This window comes from Lepidochelys kempii, unplaced genomic scaffold, assembly GCF_965140285.1.
Source record: "Lepidochelys kempii isolate rLepKem1 unplaced genomic scaffold, rLepKem1.hap1 scaffold_29, whole genome shotgun sequence".
Lineage (NCBI taxonomy): Eukaryota > Metazoa > Chordata > Testudines > Cheloniidae > Lepidochelys > Lepidochelys kempii.
In genome coordinates this window covers 520,870-544,393 of record NW_027621931.1, presented here as the reverse complement: position 1 = coordinate 544,393, position 23,524 = coordinate 520,870, and the positions used below count along the sequence as shown (strand labels likewise).

At 50.7% G+C, this 23,524-nt stretch overlaps 1 protein-coding gene across 1 annotated transcript in view; it reads right to left on the bottom strand.

Annotated features, from left to right (window-relative positions):
- Positions 1-23,524, bottom strand: part of LOC144930022 (uncharacterized) — a 149,751-nt gene that overhangs the window by 19,322 nt on the left and 106,905 nt on the right. The gene's annotated exons all lie outside the window — the stretch shown is intronic.

The following is a 23,524-nucleotide window of genomic DNA, read 5'->3' as shown; positions in this document are numbered from 1 at the left end:
CACTTGTCCTTGTTGAACCTCATCAGATTTCTTTTGGCGCAATCCTCCAATTTGTCTAGGTCCCTCTCTTTCCTATCCCTACCCTCCAGCGTATCTACCACTCCTCCCAGTTTAGTGTCATCCGCAAACTTGCTGAGGGTGCAATCCACACCATCCTCCAGATCATTAATGAAGATATTGAACAAAACCGTCCCCAGGACCGACCCTTGGGGCACTCCGCTAGATACCGGCTGCCAACTAGACATGGAGCCATTGATCACTACCCATTGAGCCCGACAATCTAGCCAACTTTCTACCCACCTTGTAGTGCATCCATCCAGCCCATACTTCTTTAACTTGCTGACAAGAATACTGTGGGAGACCATGTCAAAAGCTTTGCTGAAGTCGAGGAATAACACGTCCACTGCTTTCCCTTCATCCACAGAACCAGTTATCTCATCATAGAAGGCAATTAGATAAGTCAGGCATGACTTGCCCTTTGTGAATCCATGCTGACTGTTCCTGATCACTTTCCTCTCCTCTAAGTGCTTCAGAATTGATTCCTTGAGGACCTGCTCCATGATTTTTCCGGGGACTGAGGTGAGGCTGACTGGCCTATAGTTCCCAGGATCCTCCTTCTTCCCTTTTTAAAAGATTGGCACTATATTAGCCTTTTTCCAGTCTTCCGGGACTTCCCCCAGTCGCCATGAGTTTTCAAAGATAATGGCCAATGGCTCTGCAATCACATCCGCCAATTCCTTTAGCAATCTCGGATGCAACGCATCCGGCCCCATGGACTTGTGCACGTCCAGTTTTTCTAAATAGTCCCGAACCACTTCTTCCTTCACAGAGGCTGGCCACCTCCTCCCCATGCTGTGCTGCCCAGTGCAGTAGTCTGGGAGCTGACCTTGTTCATGAAGACAGAGGCAAAAAAATCATTGAGTACATTAGCTTTTTCCACATCCTCTGTCACCAGATTGCCTCCCTCATTCAGTAAGGGGCCACAATTTCCTTGGCTTTCTTCTTATTGCCAACATACCTGAAGAAACCCTTCTTGGTTCTCTTAACATCCCTCGCTAGCTGCAACTCCAGGTGTGATTTAACCTTCCTGATTTCATTCCTACATGCCCGAGCAGTATTTATATACTCATCCCTGGTCATTTGTCCAATCTTCCACTTCTTGTAAGCCTCTTTTTTGTGTTTAAGGTCAGCAAGGATTTCACTGTTAAGCCAAGCTGGTCGCCTGCCATATTTACTATTCTTTATACACATCGGGATGGTTTGTCCCTGTAACCTCAATAAGGATTCTTTAAAATACAGCCAGCTCTCCTGGACTCCTTTCCCCGTCATGTTATTCTCCCAGGGGATCCTGCCCATCAGTTCCCAGAGGGAGTCAAAGTCTGCTTTTCTGAAGTCAAGGGTCCGTATTCTGCTGCTCTCTTTTCTTCCCTGTGTCAGGATCCTGAACTTGACCATCTCATGGTCACTGCCTCCCAGGTTCCCATCCACTTTTGCTTCCCCTACTAATTCTTCCCGGTTTGTGAGCAGCAGGTCAAGAAGAGCTCTGCCCTTAGTTGGTTCCTCCAGCACTTGCACCAGGAAATTGTCCCCGACAGTTTCCAAAAACTTCCTGGATTGTCTGTGCACCGCTGTATTGCTCTCCTAGCAGATATCAGACATACATGACCCTGAATTCTCTCTCAGTCCTCAAGGAGACACCTCCAGAAGGAGACTCCCTGCAGCAAAGCCCCGGGGGTCTCTGAGATCCCCCTGCCCTGCAGCCTGTCCTCCCTGGCCGTTGTCGTGGACTCTCTGTGAGGTCACCGCCTCCCAACCGCCTTTCACCAATCAGCTGAGTGCTGCAAAAGGCCCTTGTGATGTCACTGCCACCCCCACCCCTGCCCTGCAGGGCTCATGTCCTGCCCCGAGCCGGCTCCTGTGCGTGTTTGAGCTGCTCCCCCTGGGTCACCCCCACACACTCAGTGGTCGTGCAAGGGTTCACGCAGGCCACACGTGGAACCATCAGAGGATGCTCAATGTGCCGCACCCAGTTTTGCAGAGATTTGGAGACTTGAAGGCCAGAAGAGACTCTTAGATCATCTCATCTGGCCCCCCTACACATCACAGGCCTCCTGCATGGTGCAGTCGCGAGTTTTGGACCAAAGCAGACTCGAGAAAGGCATCTCATCAAGGGATGGAGGAAGCACCACTTCCCTTGGGAGTCTGGAGGAAATTGATGCTGTGGGGGGCAGGGAATTGACCCCAAGGCCACGCTTGTGAGTCTGTATCATAACACACATACACAACAGCACTGCGCAAAGTATGTCCGTCACCTTAACTCTGATGTTTCCTAACGTTTAAAGGCCTGGTCTCCAGGGTGTTCTCTGTGCTTATAGATCTCTTTTGGGGAGAGATGCAATCATTTAGTTCAGAGTGGGAGCCGTGTTAGTCTGTATCAGCAAAAAAAACCCAAAAACAAAAAACAAAACGAGGAGTAGTTCTGGCACCTTAGAGACTAACAAATGTATTTGGGCACATTTGACGGTGTGGCTGATGTGATTAGGTCCGAGGATGGTGTCCCTAGACTAGATATGTGGACAGAGTTGGCAATGGGTTTGTTGCAAGGATAGGTTCCTGGGTTAATGTTTTTGTTGTGTGGTTGCTAGTGATTATTTGCTTCAGGTTGGGGGGCTGTCTGTAAGCGAGGACTGGCCTGTCTCCCAAGATCTGTGAGATTGAGGGATCGTCCTTCAGAATAGATTGTAGAATCTTGATGCCTAAGGAACTCCACTGGTAACCTCCCTCCAGCCTGACAGTTCACCTTTCAGCAGGACCCGCTATAATCTCCCTGTTTTTAATTCATAGATTCATAGATATTGAGGTCAGAAGGGACCATCATGATCATCTAGTCTGACCTCCTGCACAAAGCAAGCCACAGAATCTCACTCCTGTGCAAAACCTCTCACCTATGTCTGAGCCATCGAAGTCCTTAAATCAGGATTTGAAGAGCTCAAGGAGCAGAAAATCCTCCAGCCAGTGACCCGTGCCCCATGCTATAGAGGAAGGCGAAAAACGTCCAGGGCCTCTTCCAATCTGCTGCAGAAAAATTCCTTCTTGATCCCAATTATGGCACCAGCTAAACCCTAAGCATTTGGGCAAGATTCACCAGCCAGATACCCAGGAAAGAATTCTCTTTAGTAACTCAGATGCCACCCCATCTAACATCCCATCACAGCCATTGGGCCTATTAACCATGAATATTTACAGATCAATTAATTGCCAAAATCATGTTATCCCATCATACCATCTCCTCCATAAAATTACCGAGTTTAATCTTAAAGCCAGATAGGTCTTTTGCCCCCATTGCTTCCCTTGGAAGGCTATTCCAAAACTTCACTCCTCTGATGGTTAGAAACCTTCATCTAATTTCAAGTGTAAACTTCCCAGTGACCAGTTTATAGCCATTTGTTCTTGTGTCCACATTGGTACTGAGCTTAAATTTTAATTCCTCTCCCTCTCTGGTATTTATCCCTCTGATATATTTATAGAGAGCAATCCTATCTCCCCTCAACCTTCTTTTAGTTAGGCTAAACAAGCCAAGCTCCTTGAGTCTCCTTTCATAAGACAGGTTTTCCATTCCTCGGATCATCCTAGTAGCCCTTCTCTGTACCTCTTCCAGTTTGAATTCATCCTTCTTAAACATGGGAGACCAGAACTGCACACAGTATTCCAGGTGAGGTCTCACCAGTGCCTTTTAGAATGGTTCTAAAACCTCCTTATCTCGACTGGAAATACCTCGCCTGATGCATCCCAAGACCGCATTAGCTTTTTGCACGGCCATATCACATTGGCGGCTCATAGTCATCCTATGATCAACCAATACTCCAAGGTCCTTCTCCTCCTCCGTTACTTCTAACTGATGTGTCCCCAGTTTATAACTAAAATCTTTGTTATTAATCCCTAAATGCTTGACCTTACACTTCTCATGATTCAATTTCATCCTATTACTATTACTCCATTTTATAAGGTCATCCAAATCTTCCTGTACGATATCCCGGTATCTCTCTAAATTAGCAATACCTCCCAGCTTTGGATCATCGGCAAACTTGATTAGCACACACCCACTTTTTGTGCTGAGATCAGCAATAAAAAGATGAAATAAGATTGGTCCCAAAGATTGATCCCTAAGGAACTCCACTTGATCCTGCCCTGGAGATCTTTTAGTTTGGGGCTGAAGGTGATAGCTGGTGGTGTTCTGTTCCTTTCTTTGTTGGGCCTGTCATGGAAGACACAATGAAGATGACTGGATGTGGAAGCTGCCGTATGTCCATGATCCTGGAGGGGGGACCTGGTAAGAGTTTTGTCTGCATGAAATGCCATCTGCTCGAGCTGATGGAGGAGAAGATCTGAGGTTTGGAGATGCAGATGGAAAGTCTGGTTGAGTTTAGAAAGGGGTTTGAGCAGATGATGGAGCAAAGACATGAGGTATCTGAAGGGAAAAGCTCAGACTTGCAGATGGAAGCAGGACTGGGGAATTCTGAGGGGAGACAGCTGGGTGAGGAAAGTGGTCAGTGGAAGCATGTGATGAAAAGAACCAGGCAGAGGAAAAGACGGGCTGGTGAAGGAGAAATAGAGCTCAGGAATAAGTTTTGAGAGTTGGAAAATGAAGAAGGGGCTCAGCAGGTAGTCACTGAAGCTGGAGGGGCAAGGAAGAAGAGAAGAGCGGCTAGTCCTATAGGAAAAGGGGAAAAGTCAATGGAGACTACACCAAATATGAGCCCCAGGAGGATACAGGATGGGTTGAAGAGGATTACAAGGGAGAATAGCAATGGAAAGAACTTGCAGCCAGAGGGAACAGGGGATAGACTGGAGAATAGAACTGTCACCAGGGAAAGGCAGGTCTACGTGATCGGGGACTCTTTACTGAGAAGAGTAGACAGGCCTGTAACCAGGCCTGGAGAAGGGCAACAAAGGCGTGACAAGATTATGACTGTCAACAGATGGCTCAGGCAGTGGTGCTAGAAGGCGGGCTTTGGGATGTATGGCCACTGGGAGGCATTCCTGGACAGAGGACAGTTCTCTCGGGATGGACTTCATCTGAGTAGGGAAGGAAATAGACTTCTAGGATGGAGGCTGGCACAACTGATTCAGAGAGCTTTAAACTAGGAATCTGGGGGAGATGGTTGGTTGGGGGATGTCCAGGTAATCTCCATGCCGGATTTTAGCCTTGAGAGGGAAGAAAAGAAAGTAAGAAAGGATACAGCCGTGGGTAGGAGAATGGCTATAAGGAGGAAGGGCAGTGTGGATACCAGTCTAATAGGTTCTGCTGGATGTAGAATGACCGTGCCTCATTGGGTAAAGAACGTGAGTGAGGCCAAACCGCAAAAATGAAGATGTTTGTACACCAATGCGAGGAGCCTAGGTAACAAAATGGAGGAATTAGAGGTACTGGTGCAGGAAGTGAAACCAGATATTCTAGGGATAACAGAAACAGGGTGGAATAGTCGTCATGACTGGACTACGGGTGTTGAAGGGTATGTGCTGTTTAGGAAAGACCGAAATAAAGGTCAAGGTGGTGGAGTAGCATTGTCTATCAATGAGGAGGTAGAATGTAAAGAAATCAGCGATGGAATGGAGAAGACAGAGTCCATCTGGGCAAAAATGACATTGGGGAAGAAATCTACTCGAGCCTCCCCTGGGATAGTGCTTGGAGTGAGCTAGAGACCGCCGGGATCTAATGTGGATATGGATCGAGCCCTCTTTAATGTTTTTAATGAAGTAAATACTCATGGAAACTGCGTGATCATGGGAGACATTAACCTCCCAGGTCTAGACTGGAGGACGAGTGCTAGTAATAATAATCGGGCTCAGATGTTCCTAGATGCTGTTAGATGGATTCCTTCATCAAGTAGTTGCTGAACCGACAAGAGGGTGTGCCATTCTAGACTTGGTTTTGGTGAGAAGTGAGGACCTCCTAGAAGAAATGGTTGTAGGGGACAAGCTTGGTTCTAGCGATCATGAGCTAATTCAGTTCAAACTGAACGGAAGGATCAACAAAAAATAAATCTGCAACTAGGGTTTTTGATTTCAAAAGGGCTGACTTTGAAAAATGAAGGAAATGAGTTAGGCAAGTGGATTGGACTGAAGAACTTCAGGGATCTAAAGGCAGAGGAGGCCTGGGATGACTTTAAATCAAAGCTGCAGAAGCTATCAGAAGCCTGCATCCCAAGAAAGGGGGGAAAATTCATAGGCAGGAGCTGTAGACCAAGCTGGATGAGCAAGCATCTCGGAGAGGTGATTAAGAAAAAGGAGAAAGCATACAGGGAGTGGAAGATGGGAGGGATCAGCAAGGAAAGCTATCTTACTGAGGTCAGAACATGAAGGGATAAAGTGAGAAGGACCTTGCAAAGAGAATTAAAACCAATTGTAAAAGGTTCTATCACCGTGTCAATAAGAACAAAACCAAGAAAAAAGAAGTGGGACCGGTAAGCACTGAGGATGGAGTGGAGGTCAAGGATAATCTAGGCATGGCCCAATATGGAAACAAATACTTTGCCTCAGTCTTTAATAAGGCTAAGGAGGATCTTAGGGATAATGGTAGCATGACAAATGGGAAGGAGGAGATGGAGGTAGATATTACCATATCTGAGGTAGAAGTGAAACTCAAACTGCTTAATGGGACTAAATCGGGGGCCCAAGATAATCTTTGTCCAAGAATATTAAAAGAACTGGCACATGAAATTGCAAGCCCATTAGCAAGAATTTTTAATGAATCTGTAAACTCAGGGGTTGTACCCTATGATTGGAGAATTGCTAACATAGGTGCTATTTTTAAGAAAGGGGGGAAAAAAGTGATCTGGGTAACTACAGGCCTGTTAGTTCGACATCTGTAGTATGCAAGGTCTTGGAAAAAATTTTGAAGGAGAAAGTAGTTAAGGACATTGAGGTCAATGGTAAATGGGTCAAAATACAAGATGGTTTTACAAAAGGTAGATCATGCCAAACCAACCTGATCTCCTTCTTTGAGAAAGTAACAGATTTTTTAGACAAAGGAAACGCAGTGGATCTAATTGATCTAGATTTCAGGAAGACGTTTGATATGGTGCCACATGAGGAATTATTAGTTAAAGTGGAAAAGATGGGGATCAATATGAAAATTGAAAGATGGATAGGGAAATGGTTAACAGGGAGATTATAGCGGGTACTGCTGAAAGGTGAACTGTCAGGCTGGAGGGAGGTTACCAGTGGAGTTCCTCAGGGATCAGTCTTTGGGACCAATCTTATTTCATCTCCCTCCCTCAGCTCAGTGATGGCCTGAATTGCCCCTTCTCCCGGCAGAGCCAGAGGATTGGAAGCAGCAACATCAGACCCCTGTGTGGCTCGCAGGAATGAACACAAACACGCCCTTGTAGCTGGACAGATGGTGAGTTTTACCCCTGGGATACGACAAGGCTCAAGAGAAAGGTGGTGGCCCCACATCTAAGGAATGAAACACAACACAGTCATCATCGTTACGCCCATCCTTGCCCCTTTATACGTCTACTGTCTCGCTCCCGCCACCCTCACCCTCTGTGGGTTCAGTGAGAGCCGCACTCAGTGCTTCCGACACACACAGACTCATACACACATCTTGCAAGGAAACCTCACCACGGAGCCACATGCACCTGTTGCTTCCCTGCCCCCCTGCTCTCCAGAATCCAATCCCAAGGAAAGCTTGTCGGGCCCAGAGCTGGCAGGGCGCCCGGTGCTGGAGCATTGAAGCTACCGTGACGGCACTCAGAGGAAAGATGCGGAGAGATGCTAGTTAAGAATTGGCCGGTCAGGTTTCCAGTCCCCTCACAGGTCATTCCCTCACTCGAGCACAGGGGCACATCTCAATTCTCAGCTGGCTCAGTCGAGCTGCATCGTTCTTGTTTCCACTCAGTCAGGTTTGAGGCCTGTTTCGCACCCTGTCTTTGAGAAGACAGTCAGAAACTACTCTATGAAACAGCCAATGCAGGAGGACATGTTATCGCTCCTGCCCCAACTCAGACGGACAAAGAGAGAAATGTTCTCGCTTTGAGGGTGGGACTCCCTGCCCTGGGCCAAAGACGAGCACCTCTCTTTGACCTTGGTCGCTCCTTCAGCTTTTCTTTCAGCAGGGAGCCCGAGAGCTCAGGTGCTGGAGCGCTGCGTTGGTCAGTGAAGCTCGGTGAGCTCCAATGTCACTCGGCTCTTCTACCAGCAAGTCAAAACACAGGAAGGATTTCCTCATTTGACAATACTGGGGCTGTCTGAGGGTCTGTCCACACTGCACACTGAGCCTGTCTCTATGTGGCCTGGGCTTGCTGACTTGTGTTGCCAAGCCGGTGTTTGAGCATCCAGACTGCAGGGGAAACTCAGGCCTCACACTGTGTCTATCTGTCAAGGTTCCTTCCCCACTCTGAACGCTAGGGTACAGATGTGGGGACCTGCATGAAAACCTCCTCAGCTTACTTTTACCAGCTTAGGTTAAAACTTCCCCAAGGTACAAACTATTTTACCTTTTGCCCTTGGACTTTCGCTGCTACCACCAAAATTCTAACCGGGTTTTTAATTAGGAAAGAGCCGTTTGGAAACGTCTTTCCCCCCCAAATCCTCAACAAAATATTGCACCCTCGTTCCTGGGGAAGGTTTGGTAAAAATCCTCACCAATTTGCATAGGTGACCACAGACCCAGACCCTTGGATCTTAAGAACAATAAAAAAACATTCCGTTTCTTAAAAGAAGAATTTTAATAGAAGAAAAAGTAAAAAGAATCACCTCTGTCAACTCAGGATGGTAAATACCTTACAGGGTAATTAGATTCAAAACATCGAGAATCCCTCTAGGTAAAACCTTAAGTTACAAAAAGACACAAAAACAGGAATATCCATTCCATTCAGCACAGCTTATTTTCTCACCCATTTAAAGGAATCAGAATCTAACGCATATCTAGCTAGATTACTTACTAAGTTCTAAGACGCCATTCCTGTTCTGTCCCCGGCAAAAGCATCACACAGACAGATCCCGACCCTTTGTTTCTCCCTCCCCCCAGCTTTTGAAAGTATCTTGTCTCCTCATTGGTCATTTTGGTCAGGTGCCAGCGAGGTTACCTTTAGCTTCTTAACCCTTTACAGGTGAGAGGATTTTTCCTCTGGCCAGGAGGGATTTAAAGGTGGTTAGCCTTCCCTTTCTATTTATGACTCTCTCCTACCGCAGGAAGTCATCCTAAGTTACGCTGCTCCCGCTGCGTGAATAACAGAGCTGGATTTGACGTCGCTTCGGTCGACTTACTGCTGTGTCTACACTGGGCTGGGTTGACGGGAGACGCTCTTCGGTCGACTTCCCTTCCTCCTGCCGTTCCCGGCGCAGTCCCAACGGCGACCGGAGAGCGCTCTGCTGTCAATTTAGTGGGTCTTCACTCGACCCCCACGACATCAACCCCCAGTGGATCCACCGCAGCAAACAGAGCCTCCCAAACATGCTGCCCCATCCACACGGCACCACTTAGACCCGAGTGGGAAATTCAGCTCCTGTGGGGTGTGTCACCCTCGTCCGCTGAAGATGCTCCCCGAGTCTCCAGGGATTCCTGCCCTAACTGCTCTCCAGCCGGTTTGTGTCCATACGCTCCCCGCGGGGAGGCTGTGAGTGGCCTGGTTACAAGCGCTGGTTGCTCAAGCCTGGCAGGGAAGGGAAGCTCCGGGCAGCATTGACAGTCTGGAGATCCCTCCAGGGAAGCACAGGCGGTGGGTGGAACAGGCGGGGAGGCGAAGCTGCGGGGTCCTGCGGACGCCCTGAAACCAGCTCACAGACCCCGGGGGTCACGCTGCCCTACACGCTGTTGCAGTAATGTTTGTACAAGGCGTGACGCTGAAAGAGCAGCTTGTGTCAGAGTGTATTCAGGCCAACGGATGTGTGTGTTAGTAGAGATCAAAGCGACTGTTCAATGTTCAAATGTATTGGGTGTTTAAACCTCCTGAAAACTCGTGGAATGTTGTTTGCACTGTTTTCACGTCTCTGTGTCCTGTTACGCTGTGATAGCAAAGAGTTGCCTTGTGTGGACCCCTGTCACTAAATAACCCCTCAAAGGAGAATGAAGGTGTGTGGGATGCAAGTGAAGAAAAGGTTCATTTCCAAAGAAGGGGTGGTAAGAAGCAAGATCCCTGGGCGGGGGGCAGGAGGGTGTGGTTTGCACTGTTGTTGCCCAGGGTGGGAATGGGGAACTGGGCTCTGGCTTAAAGCGGTGTCAGGCTTCGGGGGGCTGGGTTCAGAGCTGGAGGTTCGGGTTGGGATGAGGGTTGGGCTACAGTTTTGGTTCAGGGGTTTCGAGTTGGGGGGCAGGTTATGGGGTTAGGGTTCCAGTTGGGTTCCGGGTAGGGGGTGGGGTTTAGATTTTGGGGGGAGGGTTTGGCCAGCAGCAGCATAGAAGTGCGGGTGGCAATGGGGTGCAGCCAATAGTGATAAGTCGGGGGTCTTTTAGGTCGTTTTAGTGTCAGGAGCACCCTGGGGAGGGGGGAGGGTCATGTTTACGACAGGGGGCTAAAGTGTTGGGGAAGGGGGTGGCAAGTTGACCCATCCCACTTCGCACTTCCCACACGGACACGCACAATACGGCGAACGCGCGGACGCACACACGTCACACACACACACGATGACACAAAACAGCACACAACGCGACACACAAAGTAACACTCGACACAGACACACACACAACACGACATGGAAAGCATCACACACATGACCCACAACATGTCTCACACACACACACGCTCAACACAACACGACCCACAACATGTCACACTCACACACTCAACGACACACAGCACGTTGCACGTACATCGCACACACACAACGTCGGACCCACAGTTTGTTGCATGTCGCACGTATCACGTCACGCACAGGTCGCACCACGCACATGCACACGCACAACACGTCACACGCAAGCAAACTCTACATGTCACAGACACAACGCAGACAACACGACACACGACACAAAATGGCACACGACACTGAGACACACACACACGACACTGACACATTGCACATGAAACACACAGCACGTCGCACGTCACACACAAGATGTCGTACTTTACATGTCACACGCACAACACGTAGCACACAGCACGTCGAGTGTTGCTCGTGCATCACACATCGCAAGTTGTAGACCCCACGTTTCATGTTATACTCACAACACATCGCACACAGCCTGCCGCACGTTGTAGACAGGACGTCACACGTCGCACACACAACACAGTGCGCGTCGCACATAAACAGCACGTCAGGCGAACACTGCACATTGCACACGCATAACACGTCTCACGCGCGCACAACACGACACACACCAACAAAACACTCAAGACAACACACACACAACCACATCTCACACACACACACGACACCACATGACACACAATATCTCACACACACAAACATGTCTCTCACACACGCCAACACACACACACAACACACGCCCACACACACACACACGACACATGATGTCGCACACACGCGGACACACACAATGTCTCTCACATGCCGACATACAACGTCTCTCACACACGACACTGACACACACACATGACACACAACGTCTCACGCACACACAACACCGACACACACCACACATGACGACTGACACACACACAACACACGGCCTCTCACACACACACACACCCAACACATGACATCTCACACACGACGTCTCACACAAACACACGACGTCTCTCACAGACACCACACACGCCCACACACACACAACATACGCCCACACCCACACACACACACTCGCCGACACCCGCTGACACACGACATCTCACACGCCCACGACACGACATACGACACGTCACACACACACAAGACGGCAGAGGACACGACACCGAAATCACACGCGACACCGACACGTCACACGACACACAAGACGGCAGAGGACACGACACCGAAATCACACCCCGGAGACGACCCCCCGCGGGGGCGAGAGCGGAGCGGGGACGGTCGGGGGAACTCGGTCTCTGGGCAGCGCGTGGGGCCGGTGTGGGCGGGAGGGAAGAGGGCGGCAGGGCCGAGGGCGAGATTCCCAGCCCCCGTCGAGCGCTGTGGAGCGAGGGCTCCGGCTCGGCTCTCGCAGCGGCTCTGGCGAGGAATGGTGCCGGAGCTCTCGCCGGAGGGGAACGCGGCAGGAGGGGCCTGAGCCGCTTGGGCCTCTTTCCAAGGAGGCGGAACCAGGCCTCCGCTCTCTGCCCGCTGCAGACCCGGCTGCCAGGTCGGCGCTGCCAGTTCCTCGTCCGCACTCGCCGTCTTCTCGTGTGTTCGCCAACTCGCTCTCTCCCCTCTGCTCTCCTGGTGCCGTCTCCCTTGGTAGGACACGGGTAGGTGTGCATTCCCACAGGTGAGGTCTCGGGAGACGTCGGAGCGGACGAAAATCATGCAGGGCAGTAGAAAGGCTGCAGAAAGTACCTGAAGAGACAAAGGGAATGAGAAGGGGGAGTCCAGACTAAGACAGGAGTCTAGTCTGTAAAGAGAAACAACGGGAAGTCTAAGCTACAGAAACTCTTCAAGTTGCCAAAAGACATTTAGGATGGGAAATGACTTCTTGAATCCAGTCTCTTTAAGATCTTAGGCTTAGTACGTGTGTGTATTTGTATTTGCTTAGCCATCTGCCTTCTTCTGTTTGCTATCCCTTATAATCACTGAAAATCTGCCTATTCTTGTGAAACTATTTGTTGTTTATTATTATTATTAAACTCAGTTTGTGCAACGGGTGCTCCGGGAGGAAATGATTTGTGTGTTACTCCAAGGGGCCGCCCGGTGTCACTCTTGCTCCATGAGGGAAATGATTTGTGCTATACCTGGTTTAGCCACCCACTGTCACTGTTGGGCCAGGAGGGAAATGATTTGTGCAATACCTGAATTGGCCACACAGTGTCCCCATTGCTCCGTGAGGAAATGCTTTCTGCATTACTCCAAGTGGCCACCCGGTGTCACTGTTGGTCCAGGAGGGAAATGGTTTGTGCATGACCTGAATTGGCCACACACATCACTGTTGCTCTGGGGGGGGATTGTTTGTGTGTTACTCCTGAGTGGCCACGTTGTCTCACTGTTTCTCCATGAGGGGAATGCTTTGTGCCTTACCCTGTGTGGCCACCCAAGACAACACACACAACAAACACAAAACATCACACACACAAAACACAACAGACGACACTCACACACACACACACAACGCGACACCGACACACACAGAGAGAACACGTCACACATACAGAAACACGTCTCTCACACACACACAACACAGGACACCGACACACACAAACAACATGACACACAAATAAAATGACACACAAAACAGCACACAACACGACACACAAAAATCACACACAATACACGACACCAACACATACACACACACACACACGAGACGAGGCACAAAACGGCAGACATGACACAGAAATCACACATGACACAGACACCCACACACAATACGACACACAACACCTCACATGACACACAAAACGGCACACGTGACACACACACACACAACACGATGCACAAAACATAGCTCACAAAATATCACACACCCACACACATGACACACACACAGAACAACATGACACACGACACACAAAACGGCACACAACACGAGACACAAAAATCTCACACAACACATGACACCGACACACACAACATGCACACAAAACGGCACACAACACAGCACACACCGTCACACGCACACAACACAGCATACAACATGGCACACACACACTCAACATGGACCACAACACGCACACATAAACACATCTCACACACACAAAACGACACACAAGTCACACACACAACACGTCACACGACACATGCAACACGACACACACAGCATGTCACACGGCAGAAGGTTTCATCGAGGAGGAGGATGTCCCGGGGTCCCCGGGCGATGCTCTGGGACTGCTCCCCAGGAAGCCAGGCAGGACTCTGGGGAAGTCTCCTCTCGGGGAGCAGCCTGTCTGCAGGACACACAGCTCCCCCGGCTCCACCTTCCTGGCTCTGACCTCGGAGCCTTCAGCCTCCTCTGCCCCTCCCTGCGCTTCCCACAGCCAGTCCGCCCAGGCGGGGTCCTGGGGGGGGCAGAGGGTCCTGCCCCCCAACTCCGCAGTCAGACGGGACTCTCAGCCAGCCAGGAAAACAGAGGTTTATTAGACCACACGGACATGGTCTAACACAGAGCTTGTAGGTGCAGAGAACAGGACCCCTCAGCCGGGTCCATTTTGGGGGGAGGGCAGTGAGCCAGACAACCCCGTCTGCCCTTCACTCCATGTCTCCAGCCAGCCCCCAACTGAAACTCCCCCCAGCCCCTCCTCCTCTGGGCTTTGTCCCTGTCCCCGGCCAGGAGGGCACCCGATTCATTTGTTCTCCAACCCTTTAGCTCTCACCTCGCAGGGGGAAAGGGCCCAGGGCATCAGGTGCCAGGAAAGAGGGTGTCGGCCATTCTCTGTGTCCAGACCCCTGCACACACCTGCCCTCCAGAGCTCTGCAACGATCATACACCCTTACCCCACCCCCTAGATCCTTAAGAACTGCATAGGGGAAACTGAGGCACCCCCACACAATTCAGAGGAAACATGAAGTCCTGCTTCATCACAGATGACTCCAGGAGGTGAGTTGCTTGCTATCCTACCATGTTTTTCTCTGTCTCTCCTCTAGTACGTTGGCCATCACACACACTCTGTCTCTGTCTCCGTCTCCTCTCCTCTCCTCTCTTGGTGCCAACAATGACCAGGCCCCGGGTGCCTGGGCCCCAGTGCCCCGCCTGTGCTCCATCTCTTCCTGTATCTGCCTCGCCCCTTCTCCCAGCCCACACTGCCCACCGCTGCCTGGATGATTTCCCCCTCTCCTCCACTGCACCCCCCTCTGTGGGGTCCCTGCCACTCACCGTCTGCCTCCTCTCCTCCACCCCCTCCCCCGCTTCCCCACGGGTCACTCTGGGGGCCGGTTTTCTTCACCATCTTCGTGCATGATCTGGAGGATGGGATGGATTGCACCCTCAGCAAGTTCGCAGATGACACTAAGCTGGGCGGAGAGGGAGATACGCTGGAGGGTCGGGATAGGGTTCAGAGTGACCCAGACCAATTAGAGGATTGGGCCAAAAGAAATCTGATGAGGTTCAGCAAGGACAAGTGCTGAGCCCTGCACTGAGGAGAGAAGAGTCCCATGTAGTGCCCCAAGTGTGCCATGTCCCCGCCCCGAACCGACCCTCCTGGAGCATCCTCAATTCCATGAAACAGCTGTTCTGCGGTGGGCAGGAAGTGCTGGGAGGGAGAGTGGGGAGTTGCTCAGTGGGGGTGTGTCTCTCTGGGTGGGGTCTGTGTGTGTTTATGTACAAGCTGATTGTGATGTCACGGAGGCCAACAGCAAAGAGTGTTGGGCGTCAGCATTCTTGCCCTGCCGTCAGTCTGCCAACTGGCTTGGTTGACAACGGCTGGTGACCCAAGGAGCTGCTGAGAGACGCGGACCATCCCTCTGTCAACAACTTCTTGAATCAGCTATTTCCACAGGTGTTTGAGGAACAAAAGGATGAGTTTTTACAGAAGGTAATTCCCAGATTCTTTCCCTGCTCATTAGATCGCACACGACAGGTCGGTGCCTCCTTCTCCTGGGGACGGGTGGGGGCGGGTGTGGCAACAGGCAGGTCTCAGCGTTCCCTTTTGATTTGAAAGTGGCCATCTCTCAGGTCTCCTCCTGCTTCAGCCGGTCAGGTTCTTTGGAGGCAGATTTAGATGATTTTATCTTTCAGCAGACTAGTCGGGGGGAATTTCCAGGGATAGAACCAAAAGGGAAGATAACAAAACTCGTGTAGAATTTAGATTGAGATCTCCATCAATAGTCTTTCCCTTGGAGTTGCCCCTAATGCACTCCTTGCCTTCAAGTTGGGAATAGAAACCCTTTGTCTCCTGTCATGACTGCCAAAGAAATGTGTAAATGAGGATATTCTATGATTCTATGATTTACACCCATCAGGGGACACTGTCTTTTTGAGGCGGGTGCAGCTGGCTTGGGATGGTGCTGATGATGGATAGAAAACAGGCTGGAGTCAATGACAGATGGGACCACAGAAGGGGAAGGGGAAGGGCATCTCCATAGAAGGTCCTGGGTGCTCAGATACCCCAGTTCTAGGTACCCTGGCCTGTCCCAGAGAGAAAAGACAAAGAGGGGCCCAGCCCCCCGACAGTCACCCCATGGACAAGAATCTGGTTGGGAGTGGGCTGAAGGTTCCCGCTGGACAAAGGGGAGCTGAAGTCCCCCAGCGTCCTGGAATTTAAGCAATGCAAGCTTCAAACCCTGCACGGGTGGGGCCTGAGGGGCACCCGCAGAAGGTTGGGCTGGACAGGGGCGGCAGGTTTCTACAATTTTTGGTGGTTTCCAGAATGGGACCAAGTCCTGCCTCCCCGTCCACCTCCCCCCACATCTGCCTAAGGCTCTGGGAGTTTGGGTATGGGAGGGAGAGGGAAAGGGGTTGGGCTCTGGGAGGGAGTTTGGGTGTGGGCTGTGGTTTGCGGCAGGGTGTTGGGGTGCAGGAGGGAATGAAGGGTGCGGGGTCTGGGCTGGGGCAGGGGGTTGGGGTGCAGGAGCAGGTGTGGGGGCAGGCTCTGGGAGGGAATTGGATGTGTGGTGTGGGCTCTGGGCTGGGGCAGGGGGTTAGGGTGTGGGAGGGGGTGAGGGGTACAGGCTCTGGGAGGCAGTTTGGGTGCAGGTGTGGAGTCTTGGCTGGGGCAGGGCATTGGGTGCAGGAATGGGTGGGGTGGCCAGGTTCTGGGAGGGAGTTCAGGTGTGGGCTCTGGGCTGGGGGAGGGGGTTGGGGTGCAGGAGAGGGTGCAGGTCGGGCTCTGGGAGGGAGTTGGGTGCAGGGGGTGGGCTCTGGACTGGGGAAGAGGGTTGGGGTGCGAGAGCAGGTGTGGGGGGAGGCCTGTGGGAGGAACTTTGGGTGCGGGATCTGGGTTGGGGTTGGGGGTTGGGGTGCAGGAGGGGGTGCGGGCGCAGGCTCTGGGAGGGAGTTTGGGTGTGGGGTGTGGGCTCTGGGCTAGGGCATGGGGATAGGGTGGAGGAGGGAGTGCAGGGGGTGGACTCTGGGAGGGAGTTTGGGTGCAGGGGGTTGGGGTCTGGGCTGGAGCTTGGGGTGCGGGAGAGAATGAGGGTGCAGCTCTTACCTCAGGGATCTCCCAAAAGAGACCCACACCCCCCTCTGGCAGCAGCTCCTAGGTGGGGGGTCTCTGCCCATCGCTGCCCACGGACACCACCCCAGCAGCTCCCATTGCCACAGATGGCAGAGTCGGCCCTCGGGGCGGGGGCAGCGTGTGGAGATCCCCCCACCCCCGGGGCTGCAGGGACGCGCCAGCCGCTTCCGAGACTGGCAGGCCACACGGAGTGTAAGCAGTGTCAGGGTGAGCCTCACCCTGACATCTGGTGGTGAGGTCTGGCAAGTTGTGGAAAAGAACTTCAGGGGCCGATCTCATTTGCATAGGCACACCCACCCCGCCTAGAACGAGGCCATAGCTGCCCAAATGGTCACTTTGGCTGCTGTGGGATCCCCAGTGTCTCTGTTATTGGGGCAGGAAGAATAAATTGTTATTACCCTGATTATGGGAACTGTGCTGGGAACTGTACTTGGCCTTTTGTTATGATGGAGGGACTCACCATCAACTAAGTAGCACTCGCTAGGCAAGGGTCATGGGTTCCAAAACGCTGTGAATTGAGAGAGGTTGGGGGTAAGTATTAATACTTGGTGCCATGGGTCCCTTGGTGATGGACTTACATGCTAATTGCTCTTCCTTTTCTCTCCACTGTGGAATCTCAGAGCTAATTTTGATTCCGTTAGGACTCTAGTTACAGGCTGCTGAGCTCATTTTGGGCTAATGGTGTCCCAGCACTGAGGCTCCCATACTACAAGCGGACTTCACCAAAGAGCTGAACTGAGTAAGAGCCGAAATCACTGAGCGTTGTGTTCAGTAGTGGGGGAGCCTGAAGATCTATTGTGGAGATGTTTGCGGGATGGCTGGAGTGCCTCGTGGACAGGCTGGTGGAGCAGTTCGTGGGACGGCGGGAGCTGCTGGTGGGCTGCGGAGCTGAGCGAAGCAGTTTGTGGGGTGGCTGGTGGAGTGGAGGCCTATGGAGCTGTGGGGCGGTCAGCTTCAGATCATGTAAGGTGCCTTTTACCCCCGCCCCCATCTCCACCCAGGTTGGGAGGTAAAGCTCTGCAGATAAACTTTTGAACCTTGGGGCTGCCCTGACCAGGGACAGAGACTTTTGGGTCATTGGACTTTTGGGACTTTGGGTGATTTGGGGTTGCTGGACTCAAGAACCAAAGGGAAAGGGCATGCCCCAATTTACTTGGGGTGGGGTTTTTTTTTTTGCTCGTGGGTTGTGTTATGAATCCTGTTGGTGCTGTTTCCCCAACATAATGCCACATTGTTTCTCTCTGTAATTAAAAGGCTTTTTGCTACACTCAGACTAGGTGCTTGCGAGAGGGGAAGGATTGCCTCTGGGAGGTGCCCAGCGGGGGTGGTACATATTTGTCCCAGGTCACTGGGTGGGGGCTCGAGCCGGTTTGCATTGTGTTATAGGAATGGATCCCCTAGATACTGAACCTGGCCCTTGTTGCTGGCAACTCTGACGGGCAGAAGGGTTACACGGAGCGAGGGTGGGCAGGAAGCCGCCTTAGCCCCCTTGTGCTGCCGGTGATGGTTCCCGGGCCCTTTTAAATTGCCCGGGGGCAGCAGGCGGGGCTGGGGGAGACACCGGGCCCCGGACTTTGGTGGAGCCAGGCCCCCGTGCTCTTATGTTGCTGGAGCATGGGCACCAGGGGCCCAGATGAGGCGCCTCCCCTGCGGCTGGAGGAGCATGGGTGCTAATCCACGTTTTGGCGGGTTGGTTTTTGGAAAGTTAAATGAAGGCAGCCTCTGCTCTGGGCTCGCCCAGTTTCAGGGCCTGACGCTGCTTTGCACAACGATGAATCTCGGAACAGGCCAGCAATGAAATGACGGCAGAACCTGAGGAACGAAAAGCCTCCGGGTTCGTCTGTGGGCCTTGACGCCGAACGTGAGCCGTAATTTGACTCGCTTTGTGGCTGCGGCCGGTAAAATGTCAGGACAAAGTCGTCCCAGTGATTGTGACACTGGGTTTGAGGCGGCTTTGGTCTTATTAAAATGTAACTAGCATGGAACACTTGTGTTTTTAAAGGTGGCTTCCCCAAGCAATCCCAAGTTGTTCTTCCCAGAGCTGGGTGATGGTGGGCAGCAGGGGATCTCCCCAGTCTGTGGGGGAATCTCTCTGGGCCCCACTGTTAGTTCTCCAGACTTTCTCCCCCTAACCACGCACACCCCTCCCCCACCCATTATCAATGCTTTACAGCGACCCCTCCCTCCCCTTATGGGATACAGCCTCTCGGTGCCAGAGACTGACTGGGGCTCCCCTCTGCATGGCCCCAATGGGGAAGGAAAGGGACCAATGGGGGAGGAAGAAGACGGGCAGAAGGAGTCAAATGGGGCTAAACCAGAATAGAGGAGATTTTCTTCCTGTTAAAATGGACTGGAGTCTCATTGCTGGAAAGCCACAGCTTGAGTGAGGTTTGAACCGGCAGCCTTTCAATTGCCAGGCAAAGGTGCGAACCACAGAGACGGATCACGGCCGACTTCCCAGCGCTGTCCAAGGAGCCCCTGCAGGGGTGCAAGTGGTTAGTGCAAAGGGCAATATTGCTGGGGTTGTGAGTTCAAACCTTCCCTGCAGCCCTGGTTTCTATTACCCCATGGAGCTTCCCCAGCTTCCTTGTCCTAATTCACATGGAAAGTGCCATGAGAGGAAGGTCTGAAATGTGGACGTTGGTGCAAAGCTTGGGACCCCCCACCAATGCTGCCATTAGCTGTGGGTGGGTTGCTCAGGGGCAGGGAGAATTGATTTCTTTGCTGCTGAGAAAGCTGCCAGGACAGGTCCGTGGGCACCAGAGCTCCCCGCTTCTTCCAGCACACGCCAGGCTCTGTCACTCCTGGAGGAGGGTCATAGAATCATAGAAGATCAGGGTTGGAAGGGTCCTCAGGAGGTATCTAGTCCTACCCCCTGCCCAAAGCAGGACCAACCCCAACTAAATCATCCCAGTCAGGGCTTTGTCAAGCCTGACCTTAGAAACTTCTAAGAAAGGGGATTCCACCACTTCCCTAGGTAATGCATTCCAGTGTTTCACCACCCTCCTAGTGAAAAGGTTTTTCCTAATATCCAACCTAAATCTCCCACACTGCAACTTGAGACCATTCCTCCTTGTCCTGTCATCTGCTATCACTGAGAATAGTCTAGATCCATCCTCTTTGGATCCACCTTTCAGGTAGTTAAAAGCAGCTATCAAATCCCCCTTCATTCTTCTCTTCCGTAGACTAAACAATCCCAGTTCCCTCAGCCTCTCCTCATAACTCATGTGTTCCAGTCCCCTAATCATTTTTGTTGCCCTTTGCTGGACTCTCTCCAATTTATCCACATCCTTCTTGAAGTGTGGGGCCCAAAACTGGACAGTGCTCAAATAAATCGGTTAGCCTCTAAGGTGCCACAAGTCCTCCTGTTCTTTTTTTTTACTTATTAAAGAAGTGTCAGTAAAAGGTCAGAATGCGATCGTCTCAGTCCTTCTCTTGAAAAGTGTAAGCTCATTAATTAGTTCGCCACTTCATCAAAAATAAAGGGGACATGCACCAGCCTTTGTCATGTGAGCAACTTTCCCAAGCACTTTGGACAAACTCAGGAGTAAGTATAAAATAGTAAAATAAGTTTATTAACTCCAGAAAGTTAGATTTTAACTGAGTATAAGTATTGGTCACAGAGGTCAAAAGTGGTTACATAACAAATGAAAACAGACTCCCAGTCTAAACTCTAATTTGAAAATACTAAGCAAGAATTGGATCAAACAGCTTTTCTCACTCACTGCTTGCTCCAGGCCATGTTGAGTTCTTAATACACAGACTGAATTCCCTCTCAGCCTGGGACCAATCTCTGCAGTTCAAATTCTGAGTCTTCCAGACAATCTTCCAGGTGTTGAGATTGGGGAAGAGACAGGCCACGTGGAGGTGTCTTTGACTCTCATTCATATTTTTTCTCCAGCTGCTAGGTAGATTCTTGCCGTGATGCTGGGGTTAGTTAGCCCCCAATATGGAGCAGCAGTTTGCCTCCTGCACCTTGTGGTAGGCATGTCACAGCTCCTTCATTTTGACCCCGCATGGCAGTGTGTCCCTGTCATGGCCCCTTCCTATCATGCATCACGAAATCTGAGTGCGCACCTCGGGAGTTACACCGCAGAAAGCTGCTTTCCTGTGCAGAAACTTTCCTGTGCAGAAACTTATGGAGGACTTCCATAAGAACGCACGACAGGTCATAGACTGGGTCAGACCAATGGTCCGTCAAGCCCAGTGTGCTACCTGAGAGCGACCAGTGCCAGATGCATTGGAGGGAAAGAACAGAACAGGCTTGTTGACCTGCAAGGTGAGGGTCTTTCACCTTTATATTTAACTTCATTGTTGTCGATTCCTACTTATCCTATATCTAACTACCCCTCCTCTGAGGTCTCTGGGCAAATCAGGTGTGAACCACTCCTTTGACACAGACGTGTCCCAATCCAGCTGAATTGAGGCAGAATTTGGGCCAATGTCAGTTTGGAAAAGGCCTGCTTCACCCAGCAGGTTTCTCAAAGTATCCGTTGCTGTGAACCGCATGTCGTGTGGATGTGCGAACTCCAAAGATAGCAAACATGAAAAAAAAAACGCAAAGCCGGTTCTGAGGTTTCCAGAGCCAGGCTTGAGGGTTAAAGAGCTGTGCTCAAAAGGACAAGGGGGCTCAGCAGCTATAAAAAGAACTAGTTGCAAAAACAAAACAAAAATTACATGGAAAAAAAACAACCAAACAACAACCACCCAGAAAAGCTCCCATCACTCGCCCATCACCATTGTAGATCTTGACATCTTCTGCCGAATGTGACATCTTTGCTTTGCGAACAAGAGCCCTGGGGAACTCTCTGGCTCTTTCCCTCTCACTGGGGAAAAGGTTCCACATCTTCTCTCAAGTAATTTTCCTCCCAACAGAAGATTTATTTTAAAATTTACCAAATAAATTCCATTTGAAATAGAAATCATTCCAGTCTATACTGGGTCTCTATTCTCGTACATGCTATTTCTCTCACATTTTCCCCCAAACCTGATTCCTTTGGAGTCAGGTTTTTATTGCAGGATTAGCCACCATTTGCTATTTTGTAGGAGGGGGCTAGAAGAAAACCTGAATTATACTGTAACACTGAAAGTGATCACAGAATCAGCCTCTTACCTTACACTAATAAACTTCATGTGCAATTTCCTTGTTGCTGGTAACAATTTCTTCAAAGATTACAAACTATAAACCTTTAGGGCAGTTTTCTCTTAATTCCCATTTTCACCCAGTGAGCTCTGTGTGAAGTCACATTCGACCATAACCTAGGAGCCTTCCATTTCTGAGGGTTCATTTCTCCCTGGGTCTTCTCCCAGAAGTGTGGGTGGAAGGGGTCTCACACTACGGGGGAAGGCTGCATCATGAGAAAAACCACCTGTGCTCTACTTTCACACTTTCTAATCTTTCAGAGTAGCAGGAGGTGGAAAAGTGAGACACATGCATTAGACTCAAGAGCAAAACTAAGAGACCAAACCACAGACTCTGGACTCAGCATTCACGTATCCTGCAGTCTGAACTTGGAATCTGTTACATTCCCTCATTGGCTACCATCATTTAACCAACACAGAAGTGCTTCTTGTCCAGCAAGGCAGCCAGTTTGGGACCCATAGGCATGGCATGGCTCTGAAGGAATCAGCTGTTTCTCTCTGTGCTTCAGGAAACTTGGGATCCAAATGGTAAAAGACAGTTGTTCCCAGTTTCATCATGGCATCCTTTAGAAGTGTGAGCAATTCTAAAAACAGTTTACCTTGGCCACAGGTCACCATAGCGTCCATCTCTGGGGTGAAAATCAACCACTCGTACCTCTCATTTCTACCTGAGTTCTTGTCAAATCTTTGACCTTAGTTGTAGCAATTTTACACGGCTCTGGCGTAGAATTCTTCACCAACCACACGACATACCAGTAGCGATACTGAGGTAGAACTCCCCCAAATATGCCCTTTTGTTTCTTTAATCTGGTGCAACAGATTTAAATAAGGGACTAAATTCAGGTGCGGCTTAGAATCCCTCTAAGACACCAAATGTCAGGTATCTACTCAAAATGGGTGTCTTTCTGCAGCTCTATCACATTCCTCATGGATGCCATTTCCTACACATTTACAGCATCTCCCAGGAGTGAGCTGAACAGAAATGTCACTTCCATTTTTCCCATCTCTACCTAGGAAGGGATTGCATTTCCCAAATAAGAGGCAACATGCACCTGATTAGGAAGGGAAGATCTTCAGGAGCAACCTCCTGCAGGGCATGGGCCACAACTGCTTTGGGAGGCAAATGAATGGGTCTTTTGCTTAGTTCCAAATCATTTACTAGAGAATCCTCTTCCCAACCCCTT